The following is a 26923-nucleotide window of genomic DNA, read 5'->3' on the forward strand; positions in this document are numbered from 1 at the left end:
AAATGACAAACCGGATCGGGAAGTCAGCCTCGCTAATTTAGTTCATGCATTTTATCACACATCGATGTCAATCGCTTCAATCACTAGATTGTCTGGTCCAGACTCCATTATTTACAGGCCGCCATCATACAGCTGGAATATTACTGAGTGATGCGTAAAACAACAAACAAACAAAACAACAATCATGTCTCTAGAAGTAGATACGGTGATCAGATTCAGTGACTTGGCTGATTACTGCAAAGGTGGAGACCAGTGAAGATCCACGTTAGAATTGGTCTTCAGCAAGCCATGTTTGTCGCAAGAGGTGACTTAGGGGATCGGGTGGTCAGGCTCGCTGACTTGGTTCAGGGTATGCAGTCGTACCCCGACGGTGCTCATGATATCAATCACTAGGATGTGTCTTATCGACAGAACGCCGTCACTTATCCCGACGTTAAACAAAATGTGAACAAAACGGGTGGTTCAGGACAGGCGTCGAGCAACAGGCAAAACACATCCGTACATTACGCATGTACAGAGCTAGAGTGACTCCATGTCCTCAAATATAATATTCTGAGTGTAGATATACCACAGATATGAGAAAGGATGGACATACCATGGGTGACAAAAAATGTTAACAAACAGGTCTTTCATTGTTAATGAATGTACAAAGCCACGACAGGTTGATATAATGTCCTTTATACAATATCCTGGTCTTATATATACTGTGAGCAACAGAAAGCCGGGTGTAGATATGCCATTGATATAAGAATGTCGGTTGTAGGTTTTCTTTTCTATGACAGAAACAAAATGTATACGAACAGGTTGTTCATTGAAGGCACGACAGGTGATGCAATGTCCTTAAATACGATATTTAGAATACATCCTTTCTCTGTGAACAATTTAAGCTGTAAATGGAAACACAGTCTTCAACAATTTATCAGTTACTACGTGACATCTGTACATAACCTTAGAGCAGTTGATGATGGATACTAATATGTCTGGAAGATGACAGTGCGGCAAGTAATGGGGATGGGGTCAAGTCTTGCATGAACGTAACTTGCGTCATGATCTTGGACGGCATTTTACCGCCAGTGCAAGCAAGCGAATGTGCGCATGCACTGACATTGCTATCTATAACATGCAGTAGAAAACCCAGTTACCTTACTCGTCGCCGTGAATATAGTACAACACAAGCAGGACCTTGAATCTCAAAGAGTGAGAGCCACCTCCTGTTGAAATGGTGATGAGACTAAAAGTTGCTGTCATTACAGGTGATTGACCCGTGAAGATCCGGGTTGGAATTCATCTTCAGTAACCCATGCTTGTCGTAAGAGGCGACTAACGGGATCGGGTGTTGCTGATGCTGTTTGTTGCGACAATGCTCTTTGTGGTGGTGTTGCTGATGGTGTTTGTTGCGACAATGCTGTTTGTGGTGGTGTTGCTGATGCTGTTAGTTGCGACAATGCTGTTTGTGGTGGTGTTGCTGATGCTGTTTGTTTGCGAGAATGCTGTTTGTGGTGGTGTTGCTGATGTTGTTAGTTGCGACAATGCTGTTTGTGGTGGTGTTGCTGATGCTGTTTGTTGCGACAATGCTGTTTGTGGTGCTACTAGAGATGTGAAGTTTTGTTCAAATACTGATGATTGTTGAGACACTAATGTTTGTGGTCCTGCTTCTGTTGTTTACTGAGATACTGCTGTTTGTGGAAATGTTACTTATTTTGCGTGTGCACTGTCGGTGTTGTGTGATGTTTGTCTGTGGTGCTGTTGATATTGTTTGATGGGCTGCTAATGAGCTCATGATGTTTGCAACGTTCCGTCTGATGTGGTTTGTGTTGCTGTTGACATTGTTTCTGGGTCTGCTAATGTTTTCTACGCAGATGCTGGTGTTGTTCCTGGGTGTTTTCATGGGTGACGTTCTATATTCAGGTCATGTTACAATTAATATGTTCCGAATTCTGGTATTATTCATGAGCCATCTGCTGAGATGACATTGTGGCCTTTCGTATTCCTCCAGCCGTTCCTTTCATAATATCATACGTTCATTCTAAACAATTATTCATCATATATTACTGTTGCAGATATTGTGATACTGAGATGACATTGTAGTTGTCTCCTGTATTCCTCCAGCCGTTCCTTTCATAATATCATACGTTCATTCTAAACAATTATTCATCATATATTACTGTTGCAGATATTGTGATACTGAGATGACATAGTAGTTGTCTCCTGTATTCCTCTAGCCGTTCCTTTCATAATATCATACGTTCATTCTAAACAATTATTCATCATATATTACTGTTGCAGATATTATGATACTGAGATGACATTGTAGTTGTCTCCTGTATTCCTCCAGCCGTTCCTTTCATAATATCATACGTTCATTCTAAACAATTATTCATCATATATTACTGTTGGAGATATTATGATACTGAGATGACATTGTAGTTGTCTCCTGTATTCCTCCAGCCGTTCCTTTCATAATATCATACGTTCATTCTAAACAATTATTCATCATATATTACTGTTGCAGATATTGTGATACTGAGATGACATTGTAGTTGTCTCCTGTATTCCTCCAGCCGTTCCTTTCATAATATCATACGTTCATTCTAAACAATTATTCATCATATATTACTGTTGCAGATATTATGATACTGAGATGACATTGTAGTTGTCTCCTGTATTCCTCCAGCCGTTCCTTTCATAATATCATACGTTCATTCTAAACAATTATTCATCATATATTACTGTTGCAGATATTGTGATACTGAGATGACATTGTAGTTGTCTCCTGTATTCCTCCAGCCGTTCTTTTTCATAATATCATACGTTCATTCTAAACAATTATTCATCAAATCTTACTGTTGCAGATATTATGATACTGAGATGACATTGTAGTTGTCTCCTGTATTCCTCCAGCCGCTCCTTTCATAATATCATACGTTCATTCTAAACAATTATTCATCATATATTACTGTTGCAGATATTGTGATACTGAGATGACATTGTAGTTGTCTCCTGTATTCCTCCAGCCGTTCCTTTCATAATATCATACGTTCATTCTAAACAATTATTCATCATATATTACTGTTGCAGATATTGTGATACTGAGATGACATTGTAGTTGTCTCCTGTATTCCTCCAGCCGTTCCTTTCATAATATCATACGTTCATTCTAAACAATTATTCATCAAATCTTACTGTTGCAGATATTGTGATACTGAGATGACATTGTAGTTGTCTCCTGTATTCCTAAAGCCGCTCCTTTCATAATATCATACGTTCATTCTAAACAATTATTCATCATATATTACTGTTGCAGATATTGTGATACTGAGATGACATTGTAGTTGTCTCCTGTATTCCTCCAGCCGTTCCTTTCATAATATCATACGTTCATTCTAAACAATTATTCATCATATATTACTGTTGCAGATATTGTGATACTGAGATGACATTGTAGTTGTCTCCTGTATTCCTCCAGCCGTTCCTTTCATAATATCATACGTTCATTCTAAACAATTATTCATCATATATTACTGTTGGAGATATTATGATACTGAGATGACATTGTAGTTGTCTCCTGTATTCCTCCAGCCGTTCCTTTCATAATATCATACGTTCATTCTAAACAATTATTCATCATATATTACTGTTGCAGATATTGTGATACTGAGATGACATTGTAGTTGTCTCCTGTATTCCTCCAGCCGTTCCTTTCATAATATCATACGTTCATTCTAAACAATTATTCATCATATATTACTGTTGCAGATATTATGATACTGAGATGACATTGTAGTTGTCTCCTGTATTCCTCCAGCCGTTCCTTTCATAATATCATACGTTCATTCTAAACAATTATTCATCATATATTACTGTTGCAGATATTGTGATACTGAGATGACATTGTAGTTGTCTCCTGTATTCCTCCAGCCGTTCCTTTCATAATATCATACGTTCATTCTAAACAATTATTCATCAAATATTACTGTTGCAGATATTGTGATACTGAGATGACATTGTAGTTGTCTCCTGTATTCCTCCAGCCGTTCCTTTCATAATATCATACGTTCATTCTAAACAATTATTCATCATATATTACTGTTGCAGATATTGTGATACTGAGATGACATAGTAGTTGTCTCCTGTATTCCTCCAGCCGTTCCTTTCATAATATCATACGTTCATTCTAAACAATTATTCATCATATATTACTGTTGCAGATATTGTGATACTGAGATGACATTGTAGTTGTCTCCTGTATTCCTCCAGCCGTTCCTTTCATAATATCATACGTTCATTCTAAACAATTATTCATCATATATTACTGTTGCAGATATTGTGATACTGAGATGACATTGTAGTTGTCTCCTGTATTCCTCCAGCCGCTCCTTTCATAATATCATACGTTCATTCTAAACAATTATTCATCATATATTACTGTTGGAGATATTATGATACTGAGATGACATTGTAGTTGTCTCCTGTATTCCTCCAGCCGTTCCTTTCATAATATCATACGTTCATTCTAAACAATTATTCATCATATATTACTGTTGCAGATATTGTGATACTGAGATGACATTGTAGTTGTCTCCTGTATTCCTCCAGCCGTTCCTTTCATAATATCATACGTTCATTCTAAACAATTATTCATCATATATTACTGTTGCAGATATTATGATACTGAGATGACATTGTAGTTGTCTCCTGTATTCCTCCAGCCGTTCCTTTCATAATATCATACGTTCATTCTAAACAATTATTCATCATATATTACTGTTGCAGATATTGTGATACTGAGATGACATTGTAGTTGTCTCCTGTATTCCTCCAGCCGTTCCTTTCATAATATCATACGTTCATTCTAAACAATTATTCATCAGATCTTACTGTTGCAGATATTGTGATACTGAGATGACATTGTAGTTGTCTCCTGTATTCCTCCAGCCGCTCCTTTCATAATATCATACGTTCATTCTAAACAATTATTCATCATATATTACTGTTGCAGATATTGTGATACTGAGATGACATTGTAGTTGTCTCCTGTATTCCTCCAGCCGTTCCTTTCATAATATCATACGTTCATTCTAAACAATTATTCATCATATATTACTGTTGCAGATATTGTGATACTGAGATGACATTGTAGTTGTCTCCTGTATTCCTCCAGCCGTTCCTTTCATAATATCATACGTTCATTCTAAACAATTATTCATCATATATTACTGTTGCAGATATTGTGATACTGAGATGACATTGTAGTTGTCTCCTGTATTCCTCCAGCCGTTCCTTTCATAATATCATACGTTCATTCTAAACAATTATTCATCATATATTACTGTTGCAGATATTGTGATACTGAGATGACATTGTAGTTGTCTCCTGTATTCCTCCAGCCGTTCCTTTCATAATATCATACGTTCATTCTAAACAATTATTCATCATATATTACTGTTGCAGATATTGTGATACTGAGATGACATTGTAGTTGTCTCCTGTATTCCTCCAGCCGTTCCTTTCATAATATCATACGTTCATTCTAAACAATTATTCATCATATATTACTGTTGCAGATATTGTGATACTGAGATGACATTGTAGTTGTCTCCTGTATTCCTCCAGCCGTTCCTTTCATAATATCATACGTTCATTCTAAACAATTATTCATCATATATTACTGTTGCAGATATTGTGATACTGAGATGACATAGTAGTTGTCTCCTGTATTCCTCCAGCCGTTCCTTTCATAATATCATACGTTCATTCTAAACAATTATTCATCATATATTACTGTTGCAGATATTGTGATACTGAGATGACATTGTAGTTGTCTCCTGTATTCCTCCAGCCGTTCCTTTCATAATATCATACGTTCATTCTAAACAATTATTCATCATATATTACTGTTGCAGATATTGTGATACTGAGATGACATTGTAGTTGTCTCCTGTATTCCTCCAGCCGTTCCTTTCATAATATCATACGTTCATTCTAAACAATTATTCATCATATATTACTGTTGCAGATATTGTGATACTGAGATGACATTGTAGTTGTCTCCTGTATTCCTCCAGCCGTTCCTTTCATAATATCATACGTTCATTCTAAACAATTATTCATCATATATTACTGTTGCAGATATTGTGATACTGAGATGACATTGTAGTTGTCTCCTGTATTCCTCCAGCCGTTCCTTTCATAATATCATACGTTCATTCTAAACAATTATTCATCATATATTACTGTTGCAGATATTGTGATACTGAGATGACATTGTAGTTGTCTCCTGTATTCCTCCAGCCGTTCCTTTCATAATATCATACGTTCATTCTAAACAATTATTCATCATATATTACTGTTGCAGATATTGTGATACTGAGATGACATTGTAGTTGTCTCCTGTATTCCTCCAGCCGTTCCTTTCATAATATCATACGTTCATTCTAAACAATTATTCATCATATATTACTGTTGCAGATATTGTGATACTGAGATGACATTGTAGTTGTCTCCTGTATTCCTCCAGCCGTTCCTTTCATAATATCATACGTTCATTCTAAACAATTATTCATCATATATTACTGTTGCAGATATTGTGATACTGAGATGACATTGTAGTTGTCTCCTGTATTCCTCCAGCCGTTCCTTTCATAATATCATACGTTCATTCTAAACAATTATTCATCATATATTACTGTTGCAGATATTGTGATACTGAGATGACATTGTAGTTGTCTCCTGTATTCCTCCAGCCGTTCCTTTCATAATATCATACGTTCATTCTAAACAATTATTCATCATATATTACTGTTGCAGATATTGTGATACTGAGATGACATTGTAGTTGTCTCCTGTATTCCTCCAGCCGTTCCTTTCATAATATCATACGTTCATTCTAAACAATTATTCATCATATATTACTGTTGCAGATATTGTGATACTGAGATGACATTGTAGTTGTCTCCTGTATTCCTCCAGCCGTTCCTTTCATAATATCATACGTTCATTCTAAACAATTATTCATCATATATTACTGTTGCAGATATTGTGATACTGAGATGACATTGTGGCCTCTCGTATCCCTTCAGCCGTTACTTTCATAATATCAAACAATTATTCATCATTTATTAATGTTGCAGATGTTATTTGTGATGCTGTTGCTGTGGTTGCCTGCTCATGAACCTGTTTGTGGGGTTACTGGCAATATTGTTGTGATCACTCTTGCTATTTCCTGCGTGAATATTGTTGCAATATTTCAGGAGTGAATGTTGTTATTAGGTATTCGTGTTTGGTCATTCATGTTTAGTCGAGTAATCCGATTTCATCAGGATAGTGAAGGGTGCCTGATTCGAGATGGTGAACATAATATTATAATCAGTGGTCTAATGTCAATACATATATTGAAATTTAACAAGTGTAGTTACGGAAGAATTCGGAGGCATGATATATCTAGAGACCATGTTTACGTTTAAAGATTGCAGACAGTCTAACTACCTATAGTCCGTTTGGCTCAAAATCGGACCGATGAATTGCAATCTAACTGCAGAGAAAGGGACAGCCAGGTGTTCGAGAACGGATGTAGACGGCACAGCACGGGTTAATGAATAAATAACTTTCACAGCACCAAAAACCGGATAGTAAACCATTGAAATATACGTAAATACAGTAGGAAATACATGCCATGACCGGGTTTACGTATGTTTTCAGATATTTCCTAACTTCGGGCATATATTTCATATGAATCTATACCTTTGAAACATATGCTCATTGTACATTTTCGTATGCACAAGCACCTCGTTCATGTATGCCCTGACCGGATTGTCGGGGATTTCCAAATATGAATTGCAAAACAGATACCCCGGTAAATACATGATCATACAGTATTTCCAATGCATTCCTTTGAATTTCAGTGGGTGCTGAAATTTCCGATTTTGTTCTAAGTTTACTCGGGTTGGAAACATGTGAATTTACTTAGGTGGGGAAACACAAGTAAATTTTCAAATTTGCAAATGTTTACACACCTTAGATATTTATGTATCATATCGGATTTCAGGGGTATGTATATGAACGGTTCATACACCATCATGTTACCTGTATTCAAGCAAGATGATCATATGTTTCCATCATGTGAATTACTTGGCCATGTACTTTCACTTTCACACATTTTAGTACGTTTGAAATCAACGTTCACATGACCTAAATATTCTTATCACCAAAGAGCCTGACAAAGAAAGCGGTATTACGCAAGCTAACACGGCTTATTAAGCTGCACTCGCTCTTGCTACCAGTATCAGTTACGCCTTGTCTGTGGTGTTGGCAAATCTTGTGAGGTGCATGTTTCGAGGGATTGAAAGGTTCAGTGGTGAACAAAGGGCGATGCGTTGCCCCTTTGACCTAGCAAGTGTCCCTAGCTGCCCAAAAAGAATAGCACTTTGTCTCTCTTGGAGCACAGTCAAATATGCTACACGAACCAACTCGTAATTTCTTAAGTCTGTTCAGCTCGCGCATCACTACTGTACAATAATTGTGGCAGTACATAATTGGAATATTATTGCACTTGCTGTAATAAACGCCATACATAAACTTTAAAGTTTGTTTCACTAACGCAAAAGTATACAATAAGAAACAATGCCATATCAAATTATATATTCTGTGAGACATGAAATGAAAAATGTTTTATCGAGTAGCGATTATGACCGGATAGCACAGGCGGGTGCGTTCTCTGAGTATATCACAGACATGTTGGATCTCCGTGCCTTTTGTGAAATTCGTCTATATTGTCCTGTTTAAATTGACGATCCATAACTCAGATTGCGAGTAAATATCACGTAATTAATTGTGATGTCGCATTGCTGTAAATTTCCCTGTCGAAGAAATCATTCTCACAAGATGTATATTCCCTTGTTTGGAGAAGATCTATGGCTATTACGCCCCAGTGTTGCTAAACATCTTATAGGCCTTTAGTCTGACACAGACGCGGAGTGAGTGAGTGAGTTGAGTTTTACGCCGCACTCAGCAATATTCCAGCTATATGGTGGCGGTCTGTAAATAATCGAGTTTGGACCAGACAATCCAGTGATCAACATCATGAGCATCGAACTGCGCCATTGGGAACCGATGACAAATGTCAACCAAGTCAGCGAGCCTGACCACCCGATCCCGTTAGTCGCCTTTTACGACAAGCATCGTCGCCTTTTATAGCAAGCATGGGTTGCTGAAGGGCTATTCTACCGCGGACCTTCACGGGTCCACAGACGCGGACATCGCATGTTCAGGTCCTGATCTGACAGATGCTGAAAATATCATTCCGACATGAATACAATATCTCAGTGTTTTCCTAACTAAGTGGAGATCTTTCTACAACATTGGAAATAACTGTATCGTTGTCCTTCTGATATTCCCCCGAACGAAAGCTCTACCCATTTAGGGTACAACGTGTAAGTTACAGAATTGTAGGGAATAGTCAGAAGACTTTTCTACTTGGACCAAGCTTCTTCGAACTTGTAACAGTCGTTTGAGAAGATCAAAAGAGAAAAGGGTAGTGCGCGATGTATATGACGGACGTATATGGAGAACGTTCAAAGAACTTTATAAATACAATAATAGAAATACCGGTTATGTTTAAAACGCACCTTCAATCTGATAGCCAGAGGGATTATTGTGAAAGATCGCAGTATGTATCATCATAAACGGGCCAAGATAAAAGTACATGTCATTCATCTCCACATTATATCCCTTTTATAGACACGGGACATCGTTGTTACAGGTAGGGCAAACACTTTATTCTAAAGTATCTGCCGGTTTCACGCTACATACATGTGTTCAGATTATCGAGAAAACTAGCGACGCAAGTTCTCCTCCATCACACCAGAGACCACATAATCTATCATATGGCCTTTGATCACACATATAATTGTATAGATACCCAGTGTTTATTGATAGCGATGAAGCAACTTATCAAAATTTACAGCCGACAGTATCATCTGCATTACTCTCTTACATAAGGTGAAATATCACAGGGTTGTCATTGTAACGATAATTTGGCATACTATTTATTGTGTTGTTCTTTAATCTGTGATTAGAATTTAAATCAGTTTTGACGTGAGCATGTTAAGAAAAGAGAAGCTGTTAAACAAAATGTATTGTGATCGAACCTATAGGCCTTTGTAAAAGCGAGTTTCAAGTCACCTACATAAAAACCTGTTTTCATGATAAGTATCTGCTAATCCGTGGCACGATTCCGATCATATCGTGGGCATGTGTTTGTGAATCATAATCAAATAGTGATGTTACAAGCAGTCCATGCCGCGTCAACAACACATGCAAACAGGGGCGTAGCTACCATTATAAAAACAGCTCGAGCATTCACATGATCTTTGCTAAAAATAATTAACAGTAAATTACAGTAAACAGGTTATTCTTCATATCATAGCTTTCAGTGATGATTGTTTTTCCATCGACATGTATGAGGATGTTTTGTTACACTCATGATTATATGTGAATCATCACTGAAATGCAGTTGTTTATTTATCATTTGTTTATCAATTATTTTAGAAAAAACACCAAATACTCGATGTATGGTATTGTATCAATGCAGCTGACATGTATAAAATATGTCCAAACATATTTGTATATGAGGAAATCACACTTGAATTTCCATGGTGGTAATATAATATTCTTTTTTTACTATCAACTTTTTTTCTGTAAAATATGTTCATATCAGAGACTAGTTGTTAATCTAGTTCTGACGGGTAGAAGACAAAAGACAAAATGGATACTAGTGCTGTTACATTTTTTAATTATATATAAACATTCGTCCTTGTCTCGGGATAAATGTATATTTTCCACCAAATGTACATTCGGAGGATATCGAAATCTAGGTTAAGCTAGTTGAATTATATTTACAATTAAAAGACCCAAACAATGGTGTGTTGTCCACATTTTTGGTTTTCCATAGTCACAGAACGATATTTTCTCCCCTTCCGTCGCTAGGAAAACGCACTGCAGGGTTCGGGTTATGGAGAGCCATACCGAGCACCCACAGCTGGCGGGACCAACATCTCCAGTAACATTTACATCTGCCAACGCTTAATTCGCAAGTGGTGAGGCAATAACCTAATGAGGCTAAGGGTCCTGTACCATGTTTGTGAAATATCTGTGATGCCTTATATGAAGTCTATCATCTAAGCAAGTCTAGCTATGTATGGCGTTAAGTCACTGCTTTAAGAAAGGCTCCTTTAGAATTTTATCTGGTCAATATTAGTATTTCCATTATATCGGAAAATACATAGACTAACGCTTAGTGTCTGAATATATATAATTTTAATAGTAACAAACAAGCCCATTTAAATTGAGCCCCAGGGAGACACGAGATTCAGTCCGGCTAGCCATGGCTGCAGTTAGCTATAGATATGTTTACTTTGTAACCCGACCCCCAAAGTGAGTTAGGGTTCTTGCAGATGTGAACAGACCCTGGACCTGAGGAGATCTAGACTTGCTTCATTTAAGGCTTTAGCATTGCACAGAGGGCTTGGCAGTAGGGGAAATAATGTGGTTCAGGGACTGTGAGACAGACTAAACAGTAAGGAAAATAATGTGGTTCAGGGACTGTGAGACAGACTAGAAAATGCATGGCAACCTACACTTCATTGTGCCTATCACTTTAAAACACATGGGTTATTTCCTTTGGGTTAACTGACAGGCTTTCGGTGTCAAATTATTTGGAACTCCAGCCAAAGGTGATGTTATGCTGTCTTGAAATATGGCCTTTTTGAAATGCCATAATAAAAAGGGATTGTTGTACATATGATGTTTTTGAAGGATAATATCAGCGTACTAATGCTTTGCACGTGTTTCCTTCCCCTCCCCTCTTTCCATACCCGTAAACCCGTAAAAGTTAACTTTCCAATATATGCCTGTAAGAAAATACTGTAAAGTATTGGGATTGCTGAATTTGGCCACCGGAGGTAGTGACCACAGCACTCTGGTTATACTGCATTGGGAGAGGACAGAGCTTGGCAAGATACCAATAAATATGCTTGTCATTTAAACCTTTATCTGATATTTGTGGAATGTGATTTTATAATCGAAGATGCTTCCTGCACCTGTAGCCCCAATATAGATGTTGTTAGTCCAAATTACTTCGTCTCTTTTTTTTCAATTGAAATTAAAATCTTTGCCTTTTATCAAAATAATATATTTTCAGTCTTAATGTGCCTTTGTCGGGAATCATACACCTGTTTTTAACCTGACAAGCGAACGCTTTAGCCACGAGCGTACCCCATCATTCCTTGATACTGTTGGTACATTTATTATACATTCAAGATTGAACCCAGTTTTGTCACCATATACCCTTCAGTTTTTATGTTAGTGACATGATCTTCACACTGATAATTTAAAAAGTGGAATATAAATAATGATTGTTTGCGATCTTTATCCAATTTAGTTTTCCATTGATCTAGTAATTTTCAGTTTCTGTTTTCACGAAATTCTGTATGAAGGTACTTTTAACACTTTCACCCAATAACAGTAAAGCATACAGATAATACGTTTCGGTACTTTGATAGATTAATAAGTACATATTATATTCCATGATATTGAGATACCAAAATGATTAACATGATTATATAATGTATAACAAATTAGACAGCAAAAGCAAAAGCAAAAAGAAAACGCATGAGCAACACAATGCTGTCAGGTAGTAAGCTTTCAACAATTATCGAAACTGCTTAGTTATGAGCTAATTGCAATCACTACAATTTCCTATAGTCTGCCCAACAGATGAAAACAAAATAGGTCTAATATGAAAATTATGAGCTTATTGCAATCACTACAATTTTCTTTAGTCTACCCAAGAGGTGGAAACAAAATATGTCTACAGTATATTCCGTCGGGTAACTGAAATTTGAGAAAACGTCCGTATGGAATAATACCTGTATTCCGAATCAAAAAGAGGTCACACCAAGTATGTGCATGTTCACACATTTACAAAAGTAATTTACACCGGGAATCATTAATACATTGTAATAATCTTTTATGAAAGTATAGATAATGAAATTTGTTCAGTTATGATCAGTCGGATAACTCATACAAGTGAGCACTAAAATTAGGGACCTACCGGTTCATGTCTGTGTGAACACATTCGTCTAGATCTGTGTTTTATTGTAATTAGCAGTGTCTCCTAGTATAGCATATATAAGAAGTGTACCTAAGGTCAGTTATTTAAACTGTTATGTAATTTCCATTACAAAAGTATAAATGATATTACCTATTGGTCAGAAAGACTTATCAGTACCCCAACACCGACCACCGCCACCACCCCACCCTAGGCCTACCCCATGCCACACCCTCTCCTCGCACACACACACACACACTCCCTAACATACATATCGCTCTGGCCCATAGACCCGATATTTGAACCTTTTAAACAGACACCATGTGTATGTCAAGAAAGACACGTACGTTATTAGTGGTGCTCAGTCATGGGTATCACTTCACCATGTGTTACTAATTATCTCAGTACATTATGGCGTGGTCGGACGCGCTAACGAACCCTATGTGACAGTTACATTATAGCACCATTGAAATACATGTTAAAGTAGTGCTAATCTTGTAACACTATACTTACTCATTTCCAACCATTTACGCATGTACAAAATATATGACAAACCTAACCCTGGTCATACGAGATTTCAAGGGTATTGAAATGCATGTCCTACAATCACAGCATTTACATATGTTACACATGTTAGGAAACACATGCAAACAATGGCCAGATTTACACACCTGTGAAATACATGTAAATGCAGAGTCGAATGTTCGTTTATTTTAACACCCTTTTAAACGTGTGTAAATCTGACGGCCAGATGATACGTAGATTTCAAACGTTGTTCATATGGCCGCCGGATGAAACGAGTATTTCCTGACGTTAGTAAATTTGGGTAATACAGTCATTTTGTGTGGTGTTTGTCAGTGAACGTGCTTCTCGAACACCTGGCTGTCCCTTTCTCTGCACTCCTCCCTCGTAACAAACAGTGAATTGTGTCAATATTTTAATGATAGTTTGTTAAACAACTTTTTTATTTTTAGAACAAAAATTCTGCAAATAAATAACAGAGTTGGTATGATGTTTCGATTATGATCAGCGTTTCATTGAGTATTTTATGTTTATTGGTTTTCGAGTTAGATTGCAATTCATCGGTCCGCTTTTGAGCCAAACGGGCTGTAGATGCATACGCTGTCTGTCCATGTGAACACGGGTGTTGTTGTGTACCGACATAAATATATAACTCACCAATACACCAATTTTCTCACGGAGAGAAACATATTCAGTACTTTGTGAAAGAAAATATAATTCAAAAGGACGTTACATAACGTAATCCCTCGTGATCTGATTGTCAAAACAGAAAGGTGACTTCCTGACATATCAAAATGTGATCAGATCCTTACTGGATAAGTTTGACAATCAAATGATAAGTGTCAGTCCAAGGGCAGATAATTCAGCCTAAAGGAAACTTGGTCAGTAGGCGTATTTGTCACACTTCATAAGCAAGTTTCGTTAATAATACAAACACCTATACAGACTTCTTTGCTTAGTATCTTCAACATACTGTTCCAGCATATTATGAATAAATGACTTGTGTGTTAGGTTGATTATGATTGTAAAGTAGCAGTATCCCAAGCCGACTTCGGGAAAGGATACACTACCACAGAAAATATATGTTTTTTCATGCTCTACTTCAAGATATCTTTTGAAAAAGGGAGATAAACTGTTTTCAGTTTTTATAGAATTTACTAAAGCCTTCAACTCAAAGGGAAAAATGGCGGTGAACACTTCTGAATCGGGAAACAGTTCAAAGGGCCAAAGGACAAAGGGGCCAAAACTGAAAAAGTCAAACGGGCCAAGGGAAAGTCAAAAGGGCCAAACTAAACATTCAATGACCATATTATCCATATTATCATATACTAATATATCATCATATAACATATTGTATACTTCATTTTCAATACCCGTGAAGGTCCAGGTTAAAATATTGATCTTCAGTAACCCCTGCTTGTCGTAAGAGGCGACACATGTCATAGTATACCAATTGCGTAGATCGATATTCATGCTGTTGATCCCTGGATTTTCTGGTCCAGACTCGATTCTTTACAGACCGCCGCCATATAGCTGGAATATTGCCATTTGTATATTGTAACAGCATCCAATGCTTTGTATTCGATTTGACATCTAACAAAATAATCTGTTCGCTTTGCCACCATGTATAGTGTATGAAAGTACAGTCTTTCCCCACGAACCTTTGTGACGTTAAAGAACTGGGACGCAAACGGAGTTTAAATAGAATAGTTCAAGGCAAAACTGTACTTTAGTACACTATAAATGGGCGTAGAGCAAACTGTTTTTCTTCACTAAGTCACTCACTAACTGCCTTCCAATATCACCAGATTAACAAATAGCGAATTTCCTCTAATAAGGGCCCGGGCGCTTATTATTTCAACGGACTTCCACACCGGCGCTTATTTGAGTCCCGGCGCTGATTAGAAGAAATACGATACGTCCTGCTTCGTCCGAGGGGACGTATTCACACCAAGAAGCACCGCCTGGGAATCAACATAGACAGTTAAAAAAAGGAACAGGTACGGCGGGAGAGCTTAATGGTTAACGCGTTCGGTCGTCACGGGTTCGATTCTCCACATGGGTACACTGTGTGAAGCCTGTTTTTGGTGTCCCCCGCCGTGATATTGCTGTGAACCACTTCTGCATTCTTTAATATAACTTACTCTGGGTTTCAATTAATTTAAAGTTTGTCCTAGCAGGGGCGATGGGGTAGCCTAGTGGTTAAAGAGTTCGCTCGTCACGCCGAAATCCCGGGTTGGATTCCCCATATTGGTGCAATGTGTGAAGCCCATTTCTGGTGTCCCCTGTCGTGATACCGCTGGAACATTGCTAAATGCGGCGTAAAATCCAACTCACTCCCTCTGTCCTAGTAAAATTGACATGTTAATGTCTATGCTGAAATTGGCACTCGACCGATAACACACCATCACCTACAATGAGCATCGGATGAAGAGCAGCAGAGGCGGCAAACTTGTTTATACAGTCTTCTGTCAGGGAGGGTCTTGTGTCTTCTGTCAGGGAGGGTCTTGTGTCTTCTGTCAGGGAGGGTCTTGTGTCTTCTGTCAGGGAGGGTCTTGTGTCTTCCGTCAGGGAGGGTCTTGTGTCTTCTGTCAGGGAGGGTCTTGTTTTTATTTAACCTTTATCTGTATGAACTGGAGGTTGAATATAATTCTCGGTGTAGATATTAGCATATTCATCGTTATGTGACACATTGTTTAGTAATAAACATATTCAATAACTTGGACGTTGGAAACTACCCCACTCAGAGAAATATACTTGCAAAGTCATTGTGCATAGGTACAGTATTGATCCTAGTCTCAACATATACAGCTAGAGACATACACATTACTTTGAATTTATTGATTACTGTTCCAACAAGATTAATGATCTTAGTTAGGTGAGGTATATGGCACGCAACATTTAAATCGATTGGGTATTGAAAAGATAGCAAAGCGGCTAGTCGGATCATGTCCCGAATCCCCCTAGCACACGACCAGCCACCCCCTTTACATTTCATTTACTGATACACTATTACATATACCTGGAACAGATACCAGAAACTAGTAGATATCCTATCAATGTGTACGATCTTAAACGCTCTATTGCTTACTGGTTAAAGCTCCTCTCCAGATTACAACTTGGTTCGTCTAATTTTTAGGCCTTGACTATACCTGGAGTGTCTAACCACGCATGAGTGATTTCTCCATGGGTCAGTGTGAGCCGTGGAGTTACTGACCCGTAAAATCTGTTTGGGAGAGGCTATTGGAGATCTTGGGGGTCTCAAGATGCTTAGTAATGAGATTAGATTAACTAAAGGGGTTTATCAATTAAGATACATGTATGTCCAAGTGATCTGACAATAAAGAGATTACAAGCAGTAAGTTTATTTTCAAACACTTAGTAATTAATGAAAGTTATTATTTTAATCAGGAAATGCAAGTTAATTAAGTAACTGCATAGACTGAGATTCTAGTTGGAGTATAGACGAACATAAAAAAAAGTTTCGAGGGTAGAGTGCTTGTTTGCAATATGAGAGATAAAGATTCAAAATCTCGGACTTGCAGCAACGTATAAAGAGAAAGGAGATTTTTATCAACTGGTCCATTCATTCATTATTCATTCACTTATCCTATCTCATTGAAGCTGGACGTACTGGTCCATCAATCCTACACCAAATCTACCCTCCTCCTCTCAACCTCAGACACCCACATCAGCAAAGCGACCGGTCACCCCTACCCTACCGGCCGCTAACCGCGGCCACCCAATCTGGGACTAACAATCGCAAGTGTGCGCCATTTTTTCCTTGTTACTCTGTGCAAATGGATGATCTGTAAATAGACAATCAAATAATTCAAAGACAATTCCTCACATTTCTCCCAGTTTATTTTGTTTACCTTTCATTTGTATATATGTTCATTTGTAATTTGTTTCTATCATACCTATATATTGTGTACATACCCAAACCGGACACCTGGAATCGAGTCCTATTTCTAGGAATCGTGTACCCGGAAAGGGAGACCTGGATTAACAAGGGCAGATGATAACTTGTCTTTTTCATAATTGAAGTCACACATCATTGGTATTGTCCGGTTAATGAAGGTTATTATTAACGACTGTAATTTATCTACGCATGAGCGGCGGGAACGAAAGGTTCTGTGAATGTAAGTAATGCTGTCACTCTTTATGTTGGTTAAATAGACGTAAATTAAATAGCCTAAGATCTGTTTTAATGTCTTATTGCCATCCTTTCAAGTTTCTATAATAATCTCTGTCAACTCGTGATTGAATATTCAGACAGTTGACAGAAGCGCTGTATTCCTTACATTTCCAGGTACTCGATTCCGATCGGGTAAGCACATGTGGGTACTCGATTCCATTTTTTCCTACCCTTCCCAGCCCTACACCACAGCCCACAAAACAATTCTACACCCCTCCCTCCCCCTGCCCCCTCCCCATGCATCATGGCCTCCCCCTACCCCAACTCATCCCTATTCTCCACCCCTACCAAAGACTTTCCGCCACTCACATCCCCCCACCAAGTCGACCCAATACCAATAAACTTCGGAATCGACCTAGAAACCATCCTTCTTGACCTCCAAACCACAACAACTCACTAACACTACCAAACACGCACTCATTGATGGAAAACAAATAAACTGGCAGCTGCCACGATGGCAATCATCTATACAGGGGGTAATTCACATTGATGCCAGGGAATCACAAACAGAAAACTACATAGACATTGCAAACACTATCCCAACACAACCTAAAATCACCCAATACCGCACAATCAATAACAAGCAACCCACCATGTACAACTCACACACCCAAACAACCTTTCTGACCTTCGACACCATCACACTCCCCACTCATATCACATTTGGAGCACTATCATACAAAGTACACCCACTCAGGAAAAACCCACAACAATGCAGATACTGTTTCTCTTACACACACACAACCAACACTTGCAAATCACCAATGATATGCCCCAAATGCGGGTCGGACAGCCACACAGTAGAAGAATGTACATGGCAAAAATATTGCATTCATTGTGACACACACGGACACACTTCAACACAAAATACATGCCCCATCACGCAAAACCACATCCTCAAACTAAACAAACACATAAAACACACCGACCTGCCGAATCACTCGCATATCACTCTCTACTCTCAGCGTCTTCCTCCACACCCTCTGCTAATACTTCATCAAGCTCCATCCTCCACCCCATCCCCCCAAACCCCGCCCTAACACTGCCCCACCATCTCCCAAGCCCACAAACCAACCCCCACCTACCAATACTACTCTCCCCAAACCACCCATCACCCAAGCTATCCAACCCCACCTCCACACAACCAAAAAACACACTGTCCCCCACGCAAACCCAACCTCACTCTCACACCACAAAAATTAAATCAAAACCTCAACAAGCTCATAGAATTCATATCTGCAGCCATTCTCCTCAAAGATCCCACAGCTAAAAAACTACATACCCTCGCCCACAAACTCAAACTACCACAAGGGTCTAGCCAGCCTCCTTATCGCCATCTAAAACCTCTCTTAAAGGTCACATGCAACCAAAAATCAAACATAATTAAAACACAATTATCACTTCTTCATGACATATAATCATTGCTGATTATGAAAAAACAAATAAACAAAATTATAAGCGTATAATCGCAAATCAAAAGTGCAATATTTTGTACTTGGGTTTACCTCCCTCGAAACGAAGCAGCCGGGATACCGATATCCAGAGCGCTTTATTTCTGCTATGAGATCCGCGCCTTCTCTCAGCCAATCAGTAGCCACTAAATTGTAAACAAACCAGCACATCCTCTCCAGTACAAGGTCACGGCCTCTCAACCCAGCCAGCTCACTCACAGCCTTTCAACTCACAGCTGCGGCCTTTGCCTCACCGCAGGAGGCAGGTGCTTTAGTCCCTGTTACCAGCTATTTATATTTTAATGTTAAAACCCACCTGCCCCGTCGGCGAAATTGGCGCCCGCCAGAAGCGGATGCTAAACCACTTAAATCATTCATTTATCAACTGGTGAGCCGAGCTAAAGCCCTTCCCTTAGTGCCCCTTGACCAAGTCGAAAATGTGTGGCTAGAGGCTATCAGTGAAAGTCCCGAGGGAGAGGCCTGTGTCAAGTTTATGGACTATGTGACAACAACATGGATTGAGGGAGCCTGGGACCAGCTGGCTTGGAACCACTTTGCTAATGATGGCCACAGAACAAACAACAACATTGACGGTTAGCACAACAAGATCAACTCCCTCACCCCATGCCACCCGAATATATTTGATTTCATTCAGCTCATCAAGAGGGGACAGTCTACAACTGAGGTGAAACTTGTACAGAAGAGAGGAAAGTACAGAAGAGAGGAAACAGACGTGGACCATCAGTGGACCATCAAGAGGGAACAGTCTACAACTGATGTGAAACGTGTACAGCAGAGAGGAAACAGACCTGGACCATCAAGAGGGAACAGTCTACAACTGAGGTGAAACTTGTACAGCAGAGAGGAAACAGACGTGAACCATCAAGAGGGAACAGTCTACAACTGAGGTGAAACTTGTACAGCAGAGAGGAAACAGACGTTGACCATCAGTGGACCATCAAGAGGGAACAGTCTACAACTGTGGTGAAACTTGTACAGCAGAGAGGAAACAGACCTGGACCATCAAGAGGGAACAGTCTACAACTGAGGTGAAACTTGTACAGCAGAGAGGAAACAGACCTGGACCATCAAGAGGGAACAGTCTACAACTGAGGTGAAACTTGTACAGCAGAGAGGAAACAGACGTGGACCATCAGTGGACCATCAAGAGGGAACAATCTACAACTGTGGTGAAACTTGTACAGCAGAGAGGAAACAGGCCTGGACTGGTAAGACACGTTGATGTTTCATAGTTTTGAAGATGCCAGATGTGTTCCATAATTCCTAAGAATCGTAATATGAAACTGAACCATTGATTTTGTGATGTCAATTTGTCTTGAGTTCTTTTTATATGTACAGTGGTGGAGCTGTGATTGTTAATTATCTGAACAATGTGCAATGAAATGAATGAATGTGATAAAATAAATATTTTGATGGAGTGTTATATATTGATATACATTGTTTCAGACTTGAATTCTTTATACAAACTACCCTAATAAATCCGGACTACAGCCTCAACGGAGTTGTGTCATTGTGAAAGAGCCATCCCCGTTAGATATATACCTGTACTATGGGCCCGTCGCCTTCAGTTCTGAATATAGATTGACTGATATATACCTGGTAAAAGGTTAAGCACCCCTCCATATGCTTACCGCTGACAGAACTATGTTAAATTTCAGTTTGTTTATGATGATACGTGAGATCATATGGTCATTTACGCCATTATTGCAAGTGTACGTGATGGAAACCCGTGAAGGTCCTGGTTAGAAATGATCTTCAGTAGCCCATGCTTGTCGTAAGAGGCCACTAACGGGATCGGGTGGTCAGGCTCGCTGACTGGGCTGACACATGTCATAGTATACCAGTTGCGCTGATCGATGTTCATGCTGTTGATCCCTGGATTGTCTGGTCCAGACTCGATTCTTTACAGACCGCCGCCATATAGCTGGAATATTGGTGAGTGCAAACTAAACTCACTCACTCACTCACTCACTCACTCACGTGGTGGAAGCTTTGCATCATGAATGGCGACGGTTTCTTCTGCAACGGATACGGCAACTGACGGTGGGATTACGACGTGATCAGACTCAGTGACTTAGCTGATTACTCTAAAGGTGGAATCCGTGAAGATCCTTGTTAGAATTGGTCTTCAGCAAGCCATGTTTGTCGCAAGAGGTGACTTAGGGGATCGGGTGTTCAGGCTCGCTGACTTTGTTCAGGGTATGCAGTCGTACCCCGACGGTGCTCATGGTATCAATCACTAAGATATGTCTTATCGACAGAACGCCGTCACTTATCCCGACGTTAAATGTGAAGAAACGGATGGTTGAGGACAGACGTGGAGCCACAGGGAAAACACGTCTGTAAATTACGTATGTACAGAACCAGGTGAGGTGGACTCCATGTCTTAACCCGGCGGTGATCATAACAGAACTATGTTACGGCGACTGACGGTATGTACGTGACGTAGGGCAGTTACAGGCAGTTATCAAAGCACGTAGAGTGTGCACTAATATTGATCCTACAACGTTCCAAGGTTACAGCTCCGGTGTTTTTGTCTCATCACATACATCTTCTCTCTAGCTCCATACTTGTGACAGGTATATATTTGAGCCAAAACAGATGATTTGTGTATTGTGTCGTATCTAGTATCAAAACGTTGACGGAAACTGTCCTTTGCAATTTTCTTGTAGTAATGACATAATCTTACAGAAAAACAGGCAGCTTTACCAACGTTCTGTGCCTGCACACCACTGATCGATGATAGTCGAAAGATACAACTTTGTGCAAATTACCGGGGACAGGCCACATATTACCAATAGCACAGAGTTCCTGTATTGACCTTCGCCGAAGTTTGCAACTCATTTAGCAGATATTTCGAACGTTGTGATTTTTCTCACGGGCCATCTTTCCGACTGCTCACTTGTGGTGATTGTTATTGCAAGCCAGACCACTGATATATTTGGTTGGTACATGTTCGTCGATAGGCTAGTTAGTTACGGCGTACATGCTTTCAGTGAGTCATCAGTCCCATGATATCATGTCAATTGCCCTTATACAGTCACAGCAATCGTTGTACAGGTGTCCTACTTATCTGATAGAGAACAGCGCGCTCACATACTTGTGTTGTAATGCACTAACACGCATGCAAAGTCCACGTTATAGTAGAGATATCGTGGCAGCTTCGGTGAAAAAAATACTCGGTCGATTTTACTTGTATGGTACAGTAAATGCTTAGATTTTAAAGAGCATGATTAAGCCGTATGTATCTTAATCTAAAATAATAAGTACATGTATGTTAAAATCGAGAAGTGTATTTATCGACTGTGTTTATCCCAAAGAAAAAACAATGGTGTGATTGGTATCCCAAGTATAACATGGGTTACATCTGACCACTTTCAAATTGGCATTGTGTATTCAGAACCCCATGTGTAGATATTCCCTGGATTCCATTATCCACAGGCCGTCGTGATTAAGATGAAGTAATGCCAAGTGCGGCGTTCAACAAAATTCAACCAATAAAGCTTTCCTTCAACAAAAGGGCACTCTGGAGGATACCAGATATAAAAGAGGTCCATGCTTTACGTAGAGTCTGAGGATGACGACACGAAACGGGTGGTCAGACTTGGTTACCTGGTTCAATGTATGCATTTGTGCTCATAATATCAATCATGAGGTTGTCTTGTCCAGACATCGACAGAACGCAATCACTTATCCCAGCTAAATAAGTGATGCTGTAAACAAACAGGCCGGTCATTGTTAATGAATACACAATGCCACAAGTGGTTGATGCAATGTCCTAAAATGAACATCAGAAAGTCGGGAGTAGATAAACCATGGGTAACAGAAAGTCGGGTGTAGATATACCTTGGGTAACAGAAAGTCGGGTGTAGATAAACCATGGGTAACAGAAAGGCGGGCGTAGATATACCTTAGGTAACAGAAAGTCGGGCGTAGATATACCATGGGTAAAAGAAAGTCGGGCGTAGATATACCATGGGTAACAGAAAGGCGGGCGTAGATATACCATGGGTAACACAAAGGCGGGTGTAGATATACCATGACGGAAATCAAAATGTAGACACACAGGTCGTTCATTGTTGTCGAATGTACAAAGCCACGATAGGCTGATGCAGTGTTCTTAAATACAAGTTTAGAATACATTCTCTGTGAACAATTTAAGGTGTTAGTGGAAAGCCAGTCTTCAATACACCAAATCTATACATAATCTTAGAGCAGTTGAGAGATGGATAGTTCTGGAAGATAACAGTGCAGCAGGTCATGGCGACATGGACATTATCGCTGAGTCATGATCTGGGGCAGCATATTAACACCGAGTCCACCCGGGCAAGCAAGGGTGCGCATGCGTTGACTTTGCTATATATAACATGCAGTAGATAACACAGTTAACACACAAACAAGACCTCGACTCTCAAACACAAAAACTTGCTGAATCATTCACCCACTGTTGAAATGGCACTGAGAGGAAAAGTTGCTATCATTACAGGTGAGATTTTGTCATTGTGGAAAACGTATAAAGTATTTGGTTTTCATGGGTTTGAATCCTCGACCATTGGTATGTCAGCAAACAAAGCATGTCGTAAGGATCGATAAAAGAAATCGGGTGGTGAAGCTCCGTCAACCCAGACGACAGTGGCTCGTACATTACAGACATCAGACCAGCAAGTACACTGGTTGTCATTGTGGACAGGCCAGCTGGGTCTAGGTTTTCTCTCTTAGCGCTAAGATAGTCGTCAGGTAATATTAATGAATGGCACGTACGACTATCTTAAAGCTAGTAGAGCCTCGAAAATCTAGGTCCTGGGCTGTAGATGCGAGAGGATACTGCAACCCCAGAGTCCCCTGGTGCTGCTGGAATTGTTTCTTGCGCTGCTAATGAGATGATCATGTTTATGAGTTTCCTTCTGATATTTTCTATGCTGCCGAAATTGTGTCGTGGGCTGCTGATGAGCTGATCATGATTGTAAAATTCCTTCGATGTGTTTTGTGTTGCTGTTGAAAATGTTTCTGGGTCTCTAATGTTTTCTATGGAGATGCTGGTGTTGTTCATGGATGTAAGGGAGACGTTCAGGTGTTATTCCGATTCTTTTCCTGGGAATTATGGTAGTGTTCGAGAGGCATTGCTGACATTGCCTGTGATACTAAGATGGTTTTATGGTTGCCTCTCTTATACCTCCAGCTGTTCTTTTCATATCATCATACGTTCATTCCAAACAATTATCCATCATATATTACCGTTGCAGATGTTGTTTGTTGTGCTGATGTGGTTACCTTCGGGGCTCATGAACTTGTTTGTGAGACTGCTGACAATATTGTGGTGATCAGTCTTGCCATTTTTCACCAGCTGCTCCTTTCTGCGTGAATATTGTTGCAATGTTTCGAGAGTGAAAATGTTATTAATTATTCTTGTTTAGTTAAGCAATCAGATTTCACCAAGCTAGTGAAGGATGCTTGATTCTGAATAGTGAACATAATATTTAAATCAGGGGTCTAATGCCATTACATACATAGAAATGTAGCAGGTGTAATTGCAATGCCGCCCGGTAATTCCGCGCACCTAAGCACATCGATTGCAACACGGCAACTGAAGTCTCTTATTTTTTGTGGTTTACGTGATTAAACATGCTGGAATGCATCATATTTACCTAGAAATATAAGTTTTACTGACGACTATAAGATTCTAACGTTGCATTATGCCATACGATTCACCTTACCAGCGTTCTGACGATATCGCTTGCTGTCCGGTAATGCTGCGCAGCAACTGATGCGCATAACATCCAGCTGGAGATCCGAAGTATGGAAGCGTATTAGGGCCAGATTATTTTCAAAATCACTTCATCAATGTGAGAAAGAGTGTTTCATATTAAATCCAATTATGAATACTGAAGAAAAAGGTTTAAAAGTCTGAAGAAAACGAATTTTCATAAAACTGTCAATTTATCTGCCAATTACAGTTATTTACTTACCTTTAGTGACTAAAAGCCAGTCCCTTATAGAAATGTCCCGATTTCAAGCGTAAATGTGGTAGCAGACAATGTTTACCTTTGTTTACGATGTATTACCGGACGCGCGACATTACCGGACTCGCTTGTACACGCGCGCGCGCACGCACACACACACACACACACACACACACACACACACACACACACACACACACACACACACACACACACACACACACACACACACACACACACACACACACACACACACACACACACACACACACACACGCGTGCGCTTTGTGAAGCAAGATTACTTCTCGTGTTGTTATAATGTCTGGCGTTAATTCTAAATAGAATAATTTCAATGTTTCAGTAGTGAATGTTGTTACTATAGCCATTCGTGTTTAGTTATTCATGTTTAGATTAGTAATCAGATTTCACCAGGACACTGAAGGATGTCATAACATACGTTGAAAGGAGCACGTTTCATCACAGAAATGTACATATAAATTCATAGATCTACTGATAGCCGATGCACATAAGGATGAAAAAGAGGTCCACACGCATACTCACACACACAACACGATGAATACACGAGGAATTCTTTGCGTGTTTGATTTGAGTCAACACAATCTCCTCTTTCAGGTTCCAGTTCAGGAATTGGGGCAGGGATTGCTGTAGCATTTTCAAAAGAAGGCGCCAAACTGTCATTGACTGGTAGGAACCAGAAGAATTTGGAAGAAGTGGTCAAGAACTGCAAGAAGGCAGGGTGCCAGGTAAGTAGAAAGCGGTAAAGAAAGTCATCATTAAGTACAGCCTCAATAGTCCAAGGCACTGCAATTAGTCTTTTAAAATCGTGTCCATTAAGCGATACAGGTCCTCAAATCAATATTGGTACAGTTTCCAAACATGTCACAAAATAAGTGCATAAAGCAATCGAAATCTGTCCACACTGCAAAATCGAAGATGTTTATACAGAATTGAAGTTATAATTTATCAAGGTGATCAGCTTTCTGTTTCAGGACGTTCTCATAAACGTGGGAGACGTCACAAACGATGCTTTCAGAAAGACTCTCGTGGATTCAACCAAGAAGAAGTTCGGGAAAATAGACATACTGGTGAGTATACTTTACATACTGCAGACGGGATGGAAGGACATATGCATGCATATATTCTGTACCACCACGACTAATTGGGAAAAATATAATTAATTATAGTTCAGCTAAACGTTTTGTTTAAATTTTGATGTTATTTGTTTCTTCTTTATAGCCGCAAACAGTAATGGCTAATCCACATATGCACAACCAGAACATCCTGTGATTGATAGCGTCACCGAGCTTCACCCGATCCATTAAATCGCTGCTTTGCACAAACACGTGTTTCTGGCCATCACTTTGAATATCCATCTCTGTCATCGTCTCGCATGGTGACAATGACTGGACTGGACTGTCTGGTCCAGACTCGATTGTTTACAAACAACATCGTACAACTGTAATACTGTTGAAACAAATACTACCCGTGAAGGTCCGGGTTAGAATATTGATCTTCAGTAATCCATGCTTGTCGTAAGAGGCGACTAACGGGATCGGGTAGTCAGGTTCGCTGACTTGGTTGACACATGTCATCGGTTCCCAATTGCGCAGATCGATGTTCATGCTGTTGATTACTGGATTGTCTG

General features: G+C 39.5%; 1 protein-coding gene and 1 long non-coding RNA gene across 2 annotated transcripts in view; both read left to right on the forward strand.

Annotated features, from left to right (window-relative positions):
• Nucleotides 1-26923, forward strand: part of LOC124252781 (uncharacterized oxidoreductase MexAM1_META1p0182-like) — a 55943-nt gene that overhangs the window by 25047 nt on the left and 3973 nt on the right. The window lies entirely within an intron of this gene.
• LOC124252797 lies at nt 19512-20794 on the forward strand. The gene is made up of 2 exons (XR_006892030.1): nt 19512-20260; nt 20326-20794. It is a non-coding gene; the product is annotated as an uncharacterized LOC124252797 (long non-coding RNA).

The sequence above is a fragment of the Haliotis rubra genome, unplaced genomic scaffold (genome assembly GCF_003918875.1).
Source record: "Haliotis rubra isolate DU_JTF1 unplaced genomic scaffold, ASM391887v1 Scf524, whole genome shotgun sequence".
Classification (NCBI taxonomy): domain Eukaryota; kingdom Metazoa; phylum Mollusca; class Gastropoda; order Lepetellida; family Haliotidae; genus Haliotis; species Haliotis rubra.